General features: G+C 38.0%; 1 pseudogene; it reads left to right on the forward strand.

The window, feature by feature from the left end:
• Nucleotides 1–3382: 3382 nt before the first annotated feature.
• On the forward strand, nt 3383–4352 carry LOC141518160 (ribose-5-phosphate isomerase pseudogene; annotated as a pseudogene).
• The last annotated feature ends 11533 nt before the right edge of the window (nt 4353–15885 follow it).

Here is a 15885-nt window from a genome sequence, read left to right on the forward strand (position 1 = left end):
GGAATGCAATAGGTGTAAAAGCAGGAGATGATTATAGTAATTTGCTGTTTGATAAACCCAAAGAGTCTGACAATTGGGATAAAAACTCCCTTTTTGATAAAAATTTCTGGGAAAATTAGAAGTTAATATGGAAGAAACTTAGATTAGACCAGCACCTCACACCCCTTACCAAGATAAGATCCAAATGGTTACAGGACATAGACATAAAATACAATACTATAAGCAAATTAGAAGATGGAGCATTCGTCTACCTGTCAGATCCATGGAAAGGGGAACAGTTTATGAGTAAGGAAGAATTGGAGAACATCACTAAAAACCAATTAGATGATTTCAATTACATTAAATTAAAAGGCTTTTGGACAGATAAAACCACTGTAACCAAGATCAAAAGAAATGTACGAAATTGGGAAATGATCTTTACGACTAATGATTCTGAGAAAGGACTCATTTCTAAAATATACAGAAAACTGAGTCATATTTTTAAAACAAAAAGCCATTCCCCAATTGACAAATTGTCAAAGGATGTGCAACAGCAATTTACAGATGAGAAGATCAAAGTAATTAATAGCCATATGAGAAAATGCTCTAAATCATTAATTATCAGAGAAATGCACATTAAAGCTTCCCTCACACCTCTCAGATTGGCCAGTATGACCAGGAAGGATAATGATCATTGTTGGAAGGGTTGTGGGAAATCTGGGACACTATTACACTGTTGGTGGAGCTGTGAACTCATCCAACCTTTCTGGAGAGCTATTTGGAACTAAGCTCAAAGGGCAACAAAAATGTGTATACCCTTTGACCCAGCATTACCACTACTGTGTCTATACCCTGAAGAGATGATGCAAAACAGTAAAAGCATTACTTGTACAAAAATATTTATAGCAGCCCTCTTTGTGGTGGCAAAGAATTGGAAATCCAGTAAATGTCCTTCAATTGAGGAATGGCTCAGCATACTGTGGTATATGTACATCATGGAACACTATTATTCTATTAGAAACCAGGAGGGACGGGATTTCAGGGAAACCTGGAGGGATTTGCATGAACTGATGCTGAGTGAGATGAGCAGAACCAGAAAAACACTGTACACCCTAACAGCAACATGGGAGTGATGTTCAAGCTTGAAGGACTTGCTCATTCCATCAGTGCAAAAAATCAGGAACAATTTTGGGCTGTTTGTAAAGGAGAGTGCCATCTGTATCCAGATAAGGAGTGGTGGATTTTGAACAAAGTGCTTGGCCTATTCCCTTCAATTTAGAAAAAAACAGCTCATTGTCTGATCTTGTTACCTCTTAGACTTCCCTTTAAGGATATGATTTCTCTTTCATCACACCCAATTTGTATCAAGGTACAACATGGAAATAAAGTAAAGACTGATAGAGTGGGGTGGGGTGGGGGAGGGAAGCAAGATAGCAGGGGAATTGCAAAAATCAAATAATATCTTTAATAAAAATAAATTTAAATTAAGAAATATTTTATTTATTTTCCAATAATATACAATAATATTTTCTACCTCTCATTTTCTGCAATGTCTTAAATTTTACAAGTTTCCCCCACCCCCTCTCGCCTACCTCCATTCCCCCCACAGAAGGCAGTCTAATAATCTTTAAATTGCTTCCATGCTATACAATGATTGAAATTGAATTCAATGGGAGAGAAATCATCTCCTTAAGAAGATAAAATAATAAAGAGAGTAAAGTTTTGTAGCAAATAAAGCACCTTTTTTTTGGTTATTCTTTAACATTTTTTTTTATTTATTTCAAGTTTTAAAATTTTACCCCTAATCTTCTGTACCTCCTTCCCCACCCCCACCCACCACAGAAGGCAGTTTGTTAGTCTTTACAATGTTTCCATGGTATACATTGATCTAGGCTGAATATGATGAGAGAGAAATCATATACTTAAGGAAGAAATATAAAGTATAAGAGATAGCAGAATTACATAATAAGACAACAGAATTGTTTTTCTAAATTAAAGGTAATATTCTTTGGTCTTTGTTCAAACTCCATACTTTCTTTCTTTTTTTTTAATTTTTTTTGTAAGGCAAATGCAGTTAAGTGGCTTGCCCAAGGCCACACAGCTAGGTATTTATTAAGTTTCTGAGACTGGATTTGAACCCAGGTACTCCTGACTTCAGGGCCAGTGCTTTATCCACTGTGCCACCCCAAACTCCATATTTTCAAAAGTCCAAGTTGGAAAAATTGTTTACAAATTTACATTTCTTTTGATTTTGTCTATAGTGGTTTTATTGTGCAAAAGCTTTTTAATTTAATATAATCAAAATTATCTAATTTTAATGATGTTCTCCATCACTTCCTTGGTCATAAACTGCTTTCCATTCAATGGATCTGACAGGTAAACTATTCCTTGATCTTCAAATTTGCTTATAATATTGTTTATTTATAACTATATCCTGTCTCCATTTGGACCTCATCTTGCTATAGGGTGTGAGGTGTTGGTCTAATCTAAGTTTACTCCATACTCACTTCCAATTTTCCCAGACAGTTTTTATCAAAGAGAGAGTTTTTATCTCAATAGCTGGAATCTTTGGGTTTATTGAACAGCAGAATACTATAATCATTTCCTGCTATTGCACCTAATCTATTATAATGATCCACTACTCTATTTCTTAGCCAGTGCCAGACAGTTTTGATGACTGATGATCAATAATGTAATTCTAGATCAGGTAGGGTTAAGCCTCCTCCTTTTGCACTTTTTTTTCATTAAATTCCTGTAAATTCTTGACTTTTTCTCCAAATGAATTTACTTACAACTTTTTCTAATTCATTAAAGTAATTTTTTTCAAATTCTGATTGATAGAGCACTAAACAGGTAATTTAGTTCTGATAGAAGTATCATTTTTATTATATTAGCTTGGCCTATACCTGATCAGTTGATCTTTGCCCAGTTCTTTAGGTCTGATTTTATTTGTGTGAGAAGTTTTTTGTAATTGCTTTGAAAACATTTTTGAGTCTGCTTTGGCAGATAGACTCCCAGGTATTTTATATTGTTTGTGGTTACTTTGAATGGGATTTCCAGCTCTTTCTGCTGGATCTTACTTGTCATATATAGAAATGTCAAGGATTTGTGAGTGTTTATTTTATAACCTGCAACTTTGCTTAAATTTGCTAATTATTTCTAGTAGTTTTTAGATGAATTTTTGGCATTCTCTAGTTATACCATCATGCCGTCTGCAAAGACAGTTTTGTCTCTTCCTTTCCAGTTCTAATTCCTTCAATTTCTTTTTCTTGTCTTATTGCTGATGCTTAAATTTCTAGTACGATATTAAATAGTAGTGATGATAATGGGCATTCTTGGTTCAATCCTGATCTTATTAAGAATGCTTCTAGGCTGGCGGGCGCAGCGGGCCGGCGGCGGTGGGATGCAGTGCCCGGGGCCTCTAAGCCGGCTGTACGGGAGTGTCCTGGCCCCGCTGCCCAGGCGGGCCGGGGCTGGGGGTGGGGCCTCAGCGGGGGTGGGGGCAGGGGCAGCTGGCACGCAGGAGAGCTGCACATGCTGTTGCCCCAGTGCGAGCACTCAGCCACCAGCGGAGCAGTGCCGGCCTGGCCCTGGCCCGGCCCCTGCCCCCACCCCGGCCCCGGCCCCCTCCCCGGCCCCGGCCCCCTTCCCGGCCCCGACCCACCATGTCCAAGACGGAGGAGGCCAAGCGGCTGGCCTCATGGCCTTGGAGAACCAGGTGAAGAATAACCATGTTCTGGGCATTGGCAGCGGCTCTACCATTGTCCACGCAGTACAGAGGATAGCTTAAAGAGTAAAACAAAAAAACCTGAACGTTGTCTGTATTCCTACGTCCTTTCAGGCCTGGCAGCTAATTCTTCAGAATGGCTTACCCCTAAGTGACCTGGACTGACACCCAGAGCTTGATGTTGCTATTGATGGTGCTGATGAAGTAGATGCTGACCTCCATCTCATCAAAGGTGGTGGAGGCTGTCTGACTCAGGAGAAGATTGTAGCCGGCTATGCCAAATGTTTCATCGTTATTGCTGATTATAGGAAGGATTCAAAAAACTTTGGGGACCACTGGGTGAAGGACATTCCCATTGAAATCATCCCCATGACCTACGTCCCCATGTCCAGGGCCCTGTCCCGGAGATTCGGCAGAGTGGCTGAGCTACGAATGGCTGAATGCAAGGTGGGTCCTGTGGTGACGGACAATGGCAACTTTCTGCTGGATTGGAAGTTTGACAGAGTCCACAAATGGAGTGAAGTGAACATGGCCATCAAAATGATACCAGGTGTTCTGGACACAGGTCTCTGTCAATATGGCTGAAAGAGTCTACTTTGGCATGGAAGATGGCTCGGTCATCGTGAGGGATAGGCTGTGTCACTGACCTAGGCTGCACCGGTTACCGAGGCAGAGAAGCCCAAGAGTCTTTGCCTTAATGTACTTGCCCCAGGAGAGCCAGTCAGAGCATGGGGGGAGACTCCTGAAATATTATTAAATGCCCCTGTCTTTTTTTTTTAAAGAAATAGAGAAGCATATATATTTTTTCTATCTAAAAATACTCACTTTTTTAAAAGAAGTTTAAAAAACCTGATTTCATGTTTTATATGAAATACTACCAAAAAAAAGACTTGAGGCTGCTGGTTTCGTATTATTATTCTGAGTGTTTGGTTTTCTGGGGAATCCCAAAATGTCAGCCACTGTGCCAGCCCAGTTTGTTAAGGGCTGAACCCACAGACCCTGATGCCTTACAGGAGCCATTGATGATCCTTATGCCTTTGTTCTTGATTTCTTGGTTTATTTTTGAGTTTACATTTTCATAGCTCACAATAGTCACACATTTAGGCCTAGTGTGTGTGTGAGCTGAACAATGCCCTGGATAGTGACCTTTATGAGCCCCAGCCCTTCTCAGCCAAGGTTAGTCCACTCACCCAAACGGGGAAGCCCATGACCCTCGGTCTCCCTGCCAGAGAGGACTTTACCAGTACATCCTTAGCGCTGCTGGGAGAGACCTCTCATCAGGAGGGTTTGTTTTTGTTGTTGACCTTTTTTGGATTCTTTGTTTGCCTTTCTTCCCTAGGGTCTGTCACTTGCACAGTTGGGCATCAGATGTCTCCTTTGCATTCTGTGTGTATTGAAATAAAACAACTCCGTGCCACTTCAAAAAAAAAAAGAAAAAAAAAGAATTCTTCTAGACTATCCCCATTGCATATAATGCTTCTTGATGGTTTCATATAGATACTGTTTTTATTCTAAGGAACAAACACTTTATTGCTACACTCTCTGGTGTTTTTAGTAGGAATGAGTGCTGTATTTTGGCAATAGCTTTTTCAGCATTTGTTGATATAATCATATGATTTCTGATAGGTCCATTATTGATATAATAATTATACTAACAATTTTCCTAAAATTGAACCAACCCTGAATCCCTGGGAATCAATCCTACTTGATCATAGTGCATTATTCTAGTGATAACTCATTGTAATTGATTTGCTAAGTTTTTTAATGTTTTTGTATCTATATTCATCAGGGAGATAGATCTATAATTTTCTCTTTCTGTTTCTGCTCTTCCTGGTTTAGGTATCAGTACCATATTTTTGGCATAGAAAGAGAGGCAGATTTCTGTCCACCTACTTTTCCAAAGAGTTTATATAGAATTGGAACCAATTGTTCTTTAATGTTTGATAGAATTCACTTCTGAATCCATCTGTCCCTGGAGATTTTTTTTTTAGAGAGTTCAATATTGGCTTGTTGAATTTCTTTTTCTGAGATTAGTTGTCTAGGGTTTAATTCAACTGGGGCAACTTATATTTTTTTCAGATATTCATCCATTTCACTTACATTTTCAAATTTGTCGGCATAGAGTTGAGCACAATAATTCTGAATTATTACTTTAATTTCTTCCTCATTGGTGGTGAGTTCACCTTTTTCATTTATAATATTAGTAATTTGGTTTTCTTTTTTCTTTTAATCGAATTGACCAGAGTTTTATCAATTTTATTGTTTTTTTCCATAAAACTAACTCTTGGTTTTCTTTATTAGTTCAATAGTTTCTTGCTTTCAATTTTATTAATTTTTTCTGTAATTATTAGAATTTATAATTTGGTATTTAGTTGAAAGTTCTTTGTTCTTTCTCTAATTTTTTCATTTGCATATTTATTTCATTGATTTCTTCTTTCTCTAATTTGTTCATGAAAACATTTAAAGATATAATATATTCTCTGTCAGCTGCCTTGACTAAATACAATAGGTTTTGGTATATAGTTTCATTAAAGTCATTATCTTGGATGAAGTAATTAATACTTTATATAATTCGTTGTTTGATCCACTCATCCTTTAAAATGAAGTTATTTAGTTTCCTATTAGTTTTGAGTCTATATCTGCCTGATCTAATATTGCAGATGATTTTTATTGTATGATGATCTAAGGAAGATGTATTTACTATTTCTTCCTTTCTGCAATTGATCATTATGTTTTTATGCCCTAGGACATGGTCAATATTTGTGTAAGTGCCATGTACTGCAGGAACAAAGTATTCCTTTCCAACCTCATTCAGTTTCCTACATAACAGTCAATCATATCTTAATTTTGAAATTATCAATTTATCTCTTTAACTTCCTCTGTTTTTATTTTACGATTAGATTTATCTAAATTTGAGTGTGGGAGGTTGAGCTCTCCCACTAGTAGGGTTTTGTTGTCTATGTCTTCTTGCAGCTCTTTCAACTTCTTCTCTAAGACTTTGGATCCTATAACATTTGGTGTATACATATTTAGTATTGAAATTACTTTATTTTCTATGATACCTTTTAGGAGGATATAGTTTCCTTCCTTATCTCTTTTAATGCTATCTATTTTTTCAGCTGCTTTATCTGAGATCAAGTTTGCTACAACTGCTTTTGTCACTTCAGCTGAAGCAAAATTTATTTTCTCCAAACTTGCACCTTTATACTATATGTATTTTTCTGCTTCAAATCAGGTTTTTGTAAGAAGTATACTGTAGGATTCTGGTTCTTAATCTACTCTCCTATTACCTTATGTTTTAAGGGTGTGTCCATCTCATTCACATTCAAGGTTATAATAATTTACTCTTTATTCCCTTCTATGTTATCTTCCCTCTGTTTGCATTTTACTCTTTTTTCTCTCTATCCATATTACCCAGTATTTTGTTTCTGAATACTTCTCCCTTTAATATATTTACCCTCCTATAAAATCCCCCCCTCCTCTTTGCTTCTACTTTCCATTTTCCCCTTCTTCCTGCCCTTCCTTCTGTTGGTTTCCCTTTTTCTCCCCCTCCACATCCCCTCATTCCCCTTTTCCCCGTACTTGAAAGCTAAGTGAAGTTTCTTAACTTAATCGAGTGTTTGTGTAAGTTTACTTTAAGCAATATCCAATGACAGGAAGATTCAGGTGGTTCTTATCTTCTTCCTTCTTCCTATATGTTACAATAGGTCTTTTGTACCTCTTAATGTCATTTTATTTATCTCCTCCATCCTCCCATCTCCTTATTGTCCCCCCTTTTAAGGAGATATTTTTGAAATCATTCTGAGTCACAGAAAAGTCATGAGTGTCTATCACTTTTGGCTAAGTATATTCTCTCTAATAGAGTTGCCGTTCTCAAAGAGTTATGAGAAAATTTCTCCCAGGAGGGGATATAGTTAATTTTATTTTATTGGATAGCAGTTATTTTATTCTTTCTCTTTTTTAAACTTTTCATGTGTCTCTTGAGCCTTCTGTTTGATGTACAAATTTTCTATTCAGCTATAGTATTTTCATCAGGGAATGTTGGAAGTCACCCATTTCATTAAATGTCCGTCGTTTCCCCTGGAAGTGAAGTCTCAGCTTTGTTGGGTAGTGGATTCTTGACTACATTCCAAGCTCCCTTGCTTTTTGGAATATCTCATTCCAGGCCCTTTGATCCCTTAATGTTGATGCAGCCATGTCCTATGCAATCCTTACTGTGGCTCTTTGGTATCTAAATTATTTCTTTCTGGCTGATTGTAGGATTTTCTTTTTTATCTGACAGTTCTGGAATGTGGCCACAAAATTCATTGGTGTCTTCATTTTAGGATCTCTTTCCAGAGGGGATTGATATATTCTTTCTTTTTTGTTTGTTTTTAGGTTTTTGTAAGGCAAATAGGGTTAAATGGCTTGCCCAAGGCCACACACCTAGGTGATTATTAATTGTCTGAGACCAGATTTGAACCCCGGTACTCCTGACTCCAGGGCTGATGCTTTATCCACTGCACTACCTAGCCGCCCCCGATATATTCTTTGAATAACTACTTTGTCCTCTGGTTCCATGATACCAGGGCAGTTTTCCATCACTAAATCCTGTAATATTAATTCTAGGCTTTCTTTTCTCTTCAATGTTTTCAGGAAAACCTATAATTCTCAGGATGTCCCTTCTCAATCTATTCTTGAGGTCAATGGTTTTGCTGATGAGGTAGTTTACATTTTCTTCTATTTTTTTGATTTTGTGGTTTTGTTCAACAGGCTCTTCCTTCATCATGAAGTCATTAATTTCCACAGACTCCATTCTTTTTTGTAGAGAAGAATTTTCTTCATTTACCTTCTGCAGCTCCTTTTCCAATTGATCAGTTCTATTTTTGAGAGAGTTTTCCATTTGGCTAATTGAGATTTTGAGAGAATTATTTTCATTTTGCATTTTGTCCAATTATATTTTCCAATGATTTGTTTTCTTGTTGTGAGGTGTTAATTGTCTCTCTCAAATTTTCCATTTGATTTTTATACTCATTCCTGATTTCTTCAAGGAAATCTTTCTGTATTGGGGACTAGATCATATTCTTTACAGAGGTTCTAGGTCTCTCAAAGTTAAGGTCTTTCTAGGAATTTTTCTATGCATCTTCCTCTTCACTGAACTTTCTTCATTTTCTTAAGACCTTATTTTGGTGAGGGGCTGGTTCACAGAGGTTTGTTGTTGAGATCCCTAGAGGCTTTACTCACTGGGTTTAGTAACTCTAAGTGGGCTGGCCATTAGGCTGTGTTGGTTACTTTCCCTAATTTGAGGTCCTCTCCCTTAGCCTAGAGGGGGTGGAGGAAGCTGTTGAGTACTTTTATCTTTGACCAATGGTGGCTTTTGCCCCAGGGCAAGGTAATTGCTCTCCCTTTTCATAGCTGAAGGAGGTCTGTTGCTTACACCTTAGCCTGTGGCAGAGGTGGACTGTAATTGTGTTTGTTCTGGGAAGAGGCTTATTTTGAAATTAAGTTATGACTGATGCTCTCCTGCACTGTACCTCACCCTCCAGCTCTGCAAGCAGGCATGCTCCAGACCATCAGTGCCACAACCAATGCCTCTACTCCTAGTTGGTCCATGCCCCCATGGGCTGATCAATCTTACCCCGCTTTTAGGCTTTCAGACTCTAGTATGCCCCACTGATCAGGCTAATAGAGCTATCAGATTCTTGCCCACCCCATTGCCAATCAGTCTGGTTGCACTTTCAGGGTCTCAGGATCTTGCCCACCCCACTGATCAGGGTAGTTGAGCTCTCATGCTGTGACGATGACCTGTGTTCTTAGCAGAGGCCACCCTCTGTGCCCAGCTCTCCCAGAATCCCAGAGGACAAACCATGAGGTAGATCTTCTTCTCCTAGTTTCTCTTTCTGGGTTGTGTAGAGCAGATTTCTGTTAAGAGGTTTGTTTCATATTATATATGAGAGAAGATCAGAACACTTGAGAACTGTGCATATCTTCACTCTGCCTTTTTGCCAGAACATGAGACACTTTTCAAAAAAAAAAAAAATGAGGGTAATAGACTTTGTTCTTTGTTTATCCTCCACAGTTCTTTCTCTGGATACAGATAGTATTCTCCATTGCTGGTGCTCTAAAATTGTTCCTGATTACTGCATTGAGGGAATAAGCAAGTCCATTAAGGTTGATCATCACCCCTATGTTGCTGTTAGAGTACACAATGTTATTTTGGTTCTGCTCGTCTCGCTCACCATCAATTCAAGCAGGTTTTTCAGGCTTCTTTGAAATCCCATCCCTCTTGGTTTCTAATAGAACAATAGTGTTTCAGAACATACATATAGCACAATTTATTCAGTCATTCCCCAACTGAGGACATTCATGCTATTTCTAATTCTTTGCTACCAGAAACAGGGATTCTTTGAGTACTTTTGAACAAGTAATATTTTTACCCTTTTCATGATGAGGAATTTAATGTGAAGAAGATACTGATAACCCATAAGAACCTTTTCATTTATAAGACCAGTTAGAAGGATCATATATGCACCAGGCACAGACAAGTGTCGAATATAATCATATAGTATAAAGTCAGAATCAATGGGGGATAAAGGAATACACTGGGAGAAAGGGAAAGGAAAGGTAGAATGGGCTAAGATATTTTACATGAAAGAGTCAAGAAAAAGTTTTTGCAATGTAGTGGAAAGGAGGGAGGCTAAAGGGAAATAAGTGAGCCTTCATTCTCATCAGAAATGGCTCAGTGAAGAAATAACAAAAACAATTAATAGGATATAGAAATATATCTTATCCTAGAGAAAAAAATAAGTGGAAAGGGATTGGATAAAGGGGATGGGACAGTTGAGGGAATGGAATAGATTATAGAAGAGAGGGAAGATCATGGGAAAGGGTAATCAGGTACAAGATAATATTGAACAAGGACAGGGTGAAAGGAAAGAACAAAATAGAATAAATGGGAGAGGGGAGGAATGGAAGGGAGGGAAATACAGTTTGTATTAGTGACTGTGGGAAAATATATCTTCTCTGTTGGACTTACAATAAAGAATACAATGCATTCTAGAGACAGAGCAGATGAAATCTAAAAGCAGAATGAAGTACTTTTTTTTCCTCTCACTTCCTTTCTCTTGAGGTTTCTTTATCTTTTTTGGAGGGAGGAGGGTTTATGTTTATTTTCACAAGATTCTTGCAAAAATATGAAATAAATAAACCACTAAAAGAAAAGAGAGAGAGATAGAGATAGAGATAAAGAGAGAGAGAGAGAGAGAGAGAGAGAGAGAGAGAGAGAGAGAGAGAGAGAGATATCAGCCCTGTGAGTGTCCTATTTCACTTTCCTTTATATAGATGGAAATAGAGGCTCCTTGATCTGGGGAATTATTTTCATTTGCCAAAAAACATGTAAAATTTCATGAGTGTTTGGATGAACTATGGAAGCCTTGACATATAAATCTTAGCTGGAATTGAATCAGCACCAACAACTTGGGCATATGAAAAGAGCCTAATGGCATTGAATATTTCTTCTTCAGTTGGAAGTTCAGCTGGAGAGAGACTGACTTCAACCTATAGTTGAAATCTTCAGCAGTTATTGGGTCTGTTGACAAAATTCTCAGTCCATCCTTCCAGTTTTATGCCCTTATTACTGATCAGTTTGACTCCATCAGCACTGTAGTTGAGATGACCAGATGTCCTCCCATAAATAGTCTCAGGACAATGTTAAAGCACTTTGGATCATTATTAACAGTATCAATCAGCATAAAACTATTTTATCTGCCTTATTAAACCAAGAATCTTAAAACTTTAGGAGTTTTACTTGCACTTTACTTTTTATGGAATTAAATGCTGTGTTATAAGAATTGAATAAATTGTCCACCTGATGATTCCATATGGAGTTCTCATTTTTATTTTTATAGTTCTGAATTTACTTTTTATTTTCATCAAGTCAATCTTGATATTTGTGAATTTTCTGTCCCAGATAAAATATTTCTGTACTCTATACATCATATTTCATTTTTTCAAAATATAGTTTATTTTTAAATTTCCATTTTATTTATTTACACATTATTAAAAAAAGTCTTGTTGTAAGAGTAAAAATAATCACCCTCCTCCCCACAAAAATAAAAACCCTCACAAGAAATAAAGTAAAATAAAGAGAAAAAATGTGCTTCAGTCTGTGTTCACATATCATAAGCTCTATCTCTAGGGTGGATCCCATGTTTTATCATTAGTCCATCAGAGAAGTTACTTCCATATTTCTTCCCCACAGTGGTACTGCTGATTGTAATTCCCTCCATCCATTCCTACCCACTTCCATTTATTCAATTTTCTCTATCCTTTCACTCTGTCCCTCTTCAAAAGTGTGTTATGTGGCAGCCCAGTGGCACAGGAGTTCCTGAGGCCAGGAAGCCCTGATCCCACATCCAACACCAGAAACCCAGCAACCACCTAGTCATGTGGGTCCTGAGTAGGCCACCCAACCCACCCACCTTGCAAAAAAGCAAAAATAGTATGCTATCACCCACAGGCCCCTCTTCTCCCCTGTTCTCTTTCACCCATCCCCTTACTCTACTCTTTCCTCTAGGGTAATAGATTTCTATAACCTGTTGAGTGTGTATGCTGTTTCTTCTCTGAGCCAATTCTGTTGACAATGAAGGCTCATTCATTTCCCTGCCCTTCCACTCTATTGTAATAGCTTTTTCTAGACTTTTCTATGTGAAACACCTTATCCCATTCTAACTCTCCTTTCCCTTTCTTCCAGCACATTCCCTTTTCACCTATTAACTCCCTCTTTACAATATAATGTGCCTTCATCTTCAGCTCACTCTTATGACTTATCTAAATAGGCTCCATTTAACTGTGCTTATAAATGAGAAAGTTCATATGAGTTATCAATGTCATCTTCCCAAATGTGAATACAAGCAGGATTGTGACACTATCTTGTGATCTTGGCAGAAGCCACCCTCTGTGCCCAGCTCTCCCAGAGTGCCAGAGGACAAACCTTGAGGTAGATCTTCTTCTCCTAGTTTCTCTTTCTGGGTTTTGTAGAGCAGATTCTGTTGAGGGTTTGTTTCATATTTTACATGAGAGAAGATCAGGACGCTTTAGAACTGTGCCTGCCATTTTTGCTAGAACATGAGACACTTTTCAAAATAAAATTGAAGGTAATAGACTTTGATCTTTGTTTATCCTCCACAGTTCTTTCTCTGGATACAGATAGTATTCTCCATTGCTTGTGCTCTAAAATTCTTCCTGATTATTGCGTTGAGGGAATAAGCAAGTCCATTAAGTTTGATCATCACCTCCATGTTGCTGTTCAAGTATACAATATTATTATAAAATGTCATTTTGTCCCTCATAATTTGCCCTTCCTGTACACCCTCTCTTTGTTTCACCTGAGTCCTGTACTTGGAGATCAAACTTTCTGATGAGATCTGGCCATTTCAACTTTTGAAATTCCCCTAGTTCACTGACCACTGTTTTCTCTGGGAGAGTATGTTCAGTTTTGCTGGGTAGTTGATTTTCAGTGTTATTACAAACTCTTTTGTCTTCTGCAATAGTATATTCAAAGTCCTATGAGCTCTTAATGTGGATATTGCTAAGTCCTCTGTAATCCTGATTGTAACTCCACAGTATTTGAAATGTTTCTTTCTAGCTTCTTGTATTGTTTTCTCTTTGACTTGGGAGTTCGGGAATTTGTCTATAATATTCCTGGGAGTTATTTTGGGGGCATCTCTTCCAGGAGGTGATTGGTGGATTCTCTCAACTTCCATTTTACTCCCTTCTTCTAGGATATCAGGGCAATTTTCCTGTAGAAATTCTTTAATAAGGAATTCAGAGCTCTTTTCATAATCATGACTTTCAGGTAGCCCAATACTTTTTAAATTGTCTCTTCTGGATCTTTTCTCCAGATCAGTTGTTTTTCCCCATGAAATATTCCATGTTTCTTCTTGTTTTTTATTCCTTTCATATTGTTTTATTGTTTCTTGATTCTTCACAAAATCATTGGCTTCCCTAAGCTCCATTCTACATTAAGGGAGTTGTTTTCCTCAGGGATCTTTGTTATCTCCTTTCCCATTTGGCAAATTCTGCTTACAGCTTCTTGACTGCCTTGGTTTTCATGTTTTTCCTGCATTTCACTCATTTCTCTTCCCAGTTTTTCCTCTACCTCCCTTCCTTTGTTTTTAAACTCTTTTTTTCAGTTCTGTTATAACTTGAGCCCAGTTCCCATTTTTCTTGGAGATTTTGAATACAGAAGCATGGATATTGTTATCTTCTAAGGGTGTGTGTTTTGATCCTCCCTAAGACCCAGGTAATTATCTATGGTCAATATCCTTGTTTTCTGTTTACCCATTTTCCCAGTCTGTGCCCTGGTTTTGAAGTGCTTCACAAGCTTTTGAGAAGCTTCACAAGGTTCTCTGCAAGGACCTCAGTTCCTTCAATGTCTTATGAGAGGCTCTGACTGCTCTCCTGGTCTGTGCTTTGGTCTGTTTTGTCTGTGGATGGTTACAAGCACTCTCTTCTGCCCTGGATCTGTGAGGAGGGCCCCTTCTCTATCACAATGGAGTATCCCAGCCTATGACCAGGGTCTGAATATAGACAAAATAACAAGCATTGTTCCAGAGACAGATGAAAGACTTTGACAAGCTCCCCACAACCCCTTATCTTCTGTGAGCTGAGTGCTCTGGTAGCAGCTGCCAAGCAGCTCCCTGCAGTGTGGTTCTATGAACCTGCTTCCATTTCCCTGGTCCAGTCTGTGCTGAGGGCCAGGGCTGCACTGAGGACCATGCTGACCTGGGCTCCATGCTCAATCTAGCAGAGGTTTCCCCACTGATCTTTCAAATTGTGCTTGGTGTTCCCTGGGTTGGGAGGTTTTGAAATTGTTTCTTCTGCCATGAGCCAGTGCCCCCAGGTACCAGGCACCCAGTGGGCTATTTCTGAAGGCTGAAGCTCTTTCACTTTTGTGGCGTGATCCTAGTTGCACTGTTGTAGCCTCCAACCCCGTGAAACAAAACCTTCCGAAGAACTTCCAGGTTACCTTGGGTTGGTGAATTGCCTCACAGGGCCTTTCTGTGGTTTCTGACTCTAAAAAAATTAGGTAGAGTCATAATTTTAAGGTGTTTGGAATATTTTGGAAGAGACCTTCTGGGAAATCCTTCCTTCACATCATCATCTTGACTCTGTCCATATACATCATATTTCCACAAGCTGTCTACTTTTTTCTTTTTATTCTAATGTGGTCAACTGTAGAGTTGGCTCAGCTTTCCCTTTCAAGTTCACAACAAAACATTTCCTGTAGAAGAAGTACTCTGATCTAATGATATTAAGTCTTCTGCTAGTCACTAAATCTATTAAACCATGACCACTAAATCTTTTGAATATAAAGACGTAGCTAGGAGAAGATAATTATATGATCAATCCCAACACCATGGACAATAAATTGCATCAGTCACACTCATCTTTTATCTGTACCCTCTTCTAATTATGGTATGACTTGTTAAATGTCAATTTTTACTGTGAGGGTACATCAATTGTTTTAAGTAAATGTGAGGCACTACTGATGAGAAGAAAATTATGTGACACAAATCTTCAGTAGTAAGTTGCTATTTCCAATTCCATTCCTCCCAAGAATTCATTGTACATCTGGTAGTCTGTGTCTACTCTGGCATTAAAGTCTACTAGAACTATAAAATTGTCTTCTTTTGGCACATTTATGATTAGGGTCTTCAGTTTATCATTTTTTTTCTTTTATTTCATCAGTCTTCTTTTGGTAGGAAGGTACACATTGATGATGATGATGATTTCCTGGTAGTTACAATTTGCATTGTGATAACTCTATTGCTCACTCTTTTTGGTAGGCATACAAGCTTGTTGACTAGATTAGCTTTGAATGCAAAACCTAAACCACCTTCAAGGTACTTTCCATTATTGCAGCCATTCCGACAAAAACCTCAAACAAACAAACAAAACTATATCCAGCTCTAACTTCAGTAAACTTGTCTTCATTTGCAAGCCTAGTTTCTTTTAGGACTACAGAATTCTCTCAAAACAAGAGCTATTCATCTTTTAAGTTTATAGAATTTTGTGTTATCCAAAGGCATGTATATATTCCAGATATTGATAGAGAGTGTAATCATTTTTGCAAAAAAAAAAAACTTTGTTCAGTGTGTTTTTGTGTGCGTGTCTGTTTGTGCGTATGTGTGTTTTGA

This window comes from Macrotis lagotis, chromosome 1 (genome assembly GCF_037893015.1).
Source record: "Macrotis lagotis isolate mMagLag1 chromosome 1, bilby.v1.9.chrom.fasta, whole genome shotgun sequence".
NCBI lineage: Eukaryota > Metazoa > Chordata > Mammalia > Peramelemorphia > Peramelidae > Macrotis > Macrotis lagotis.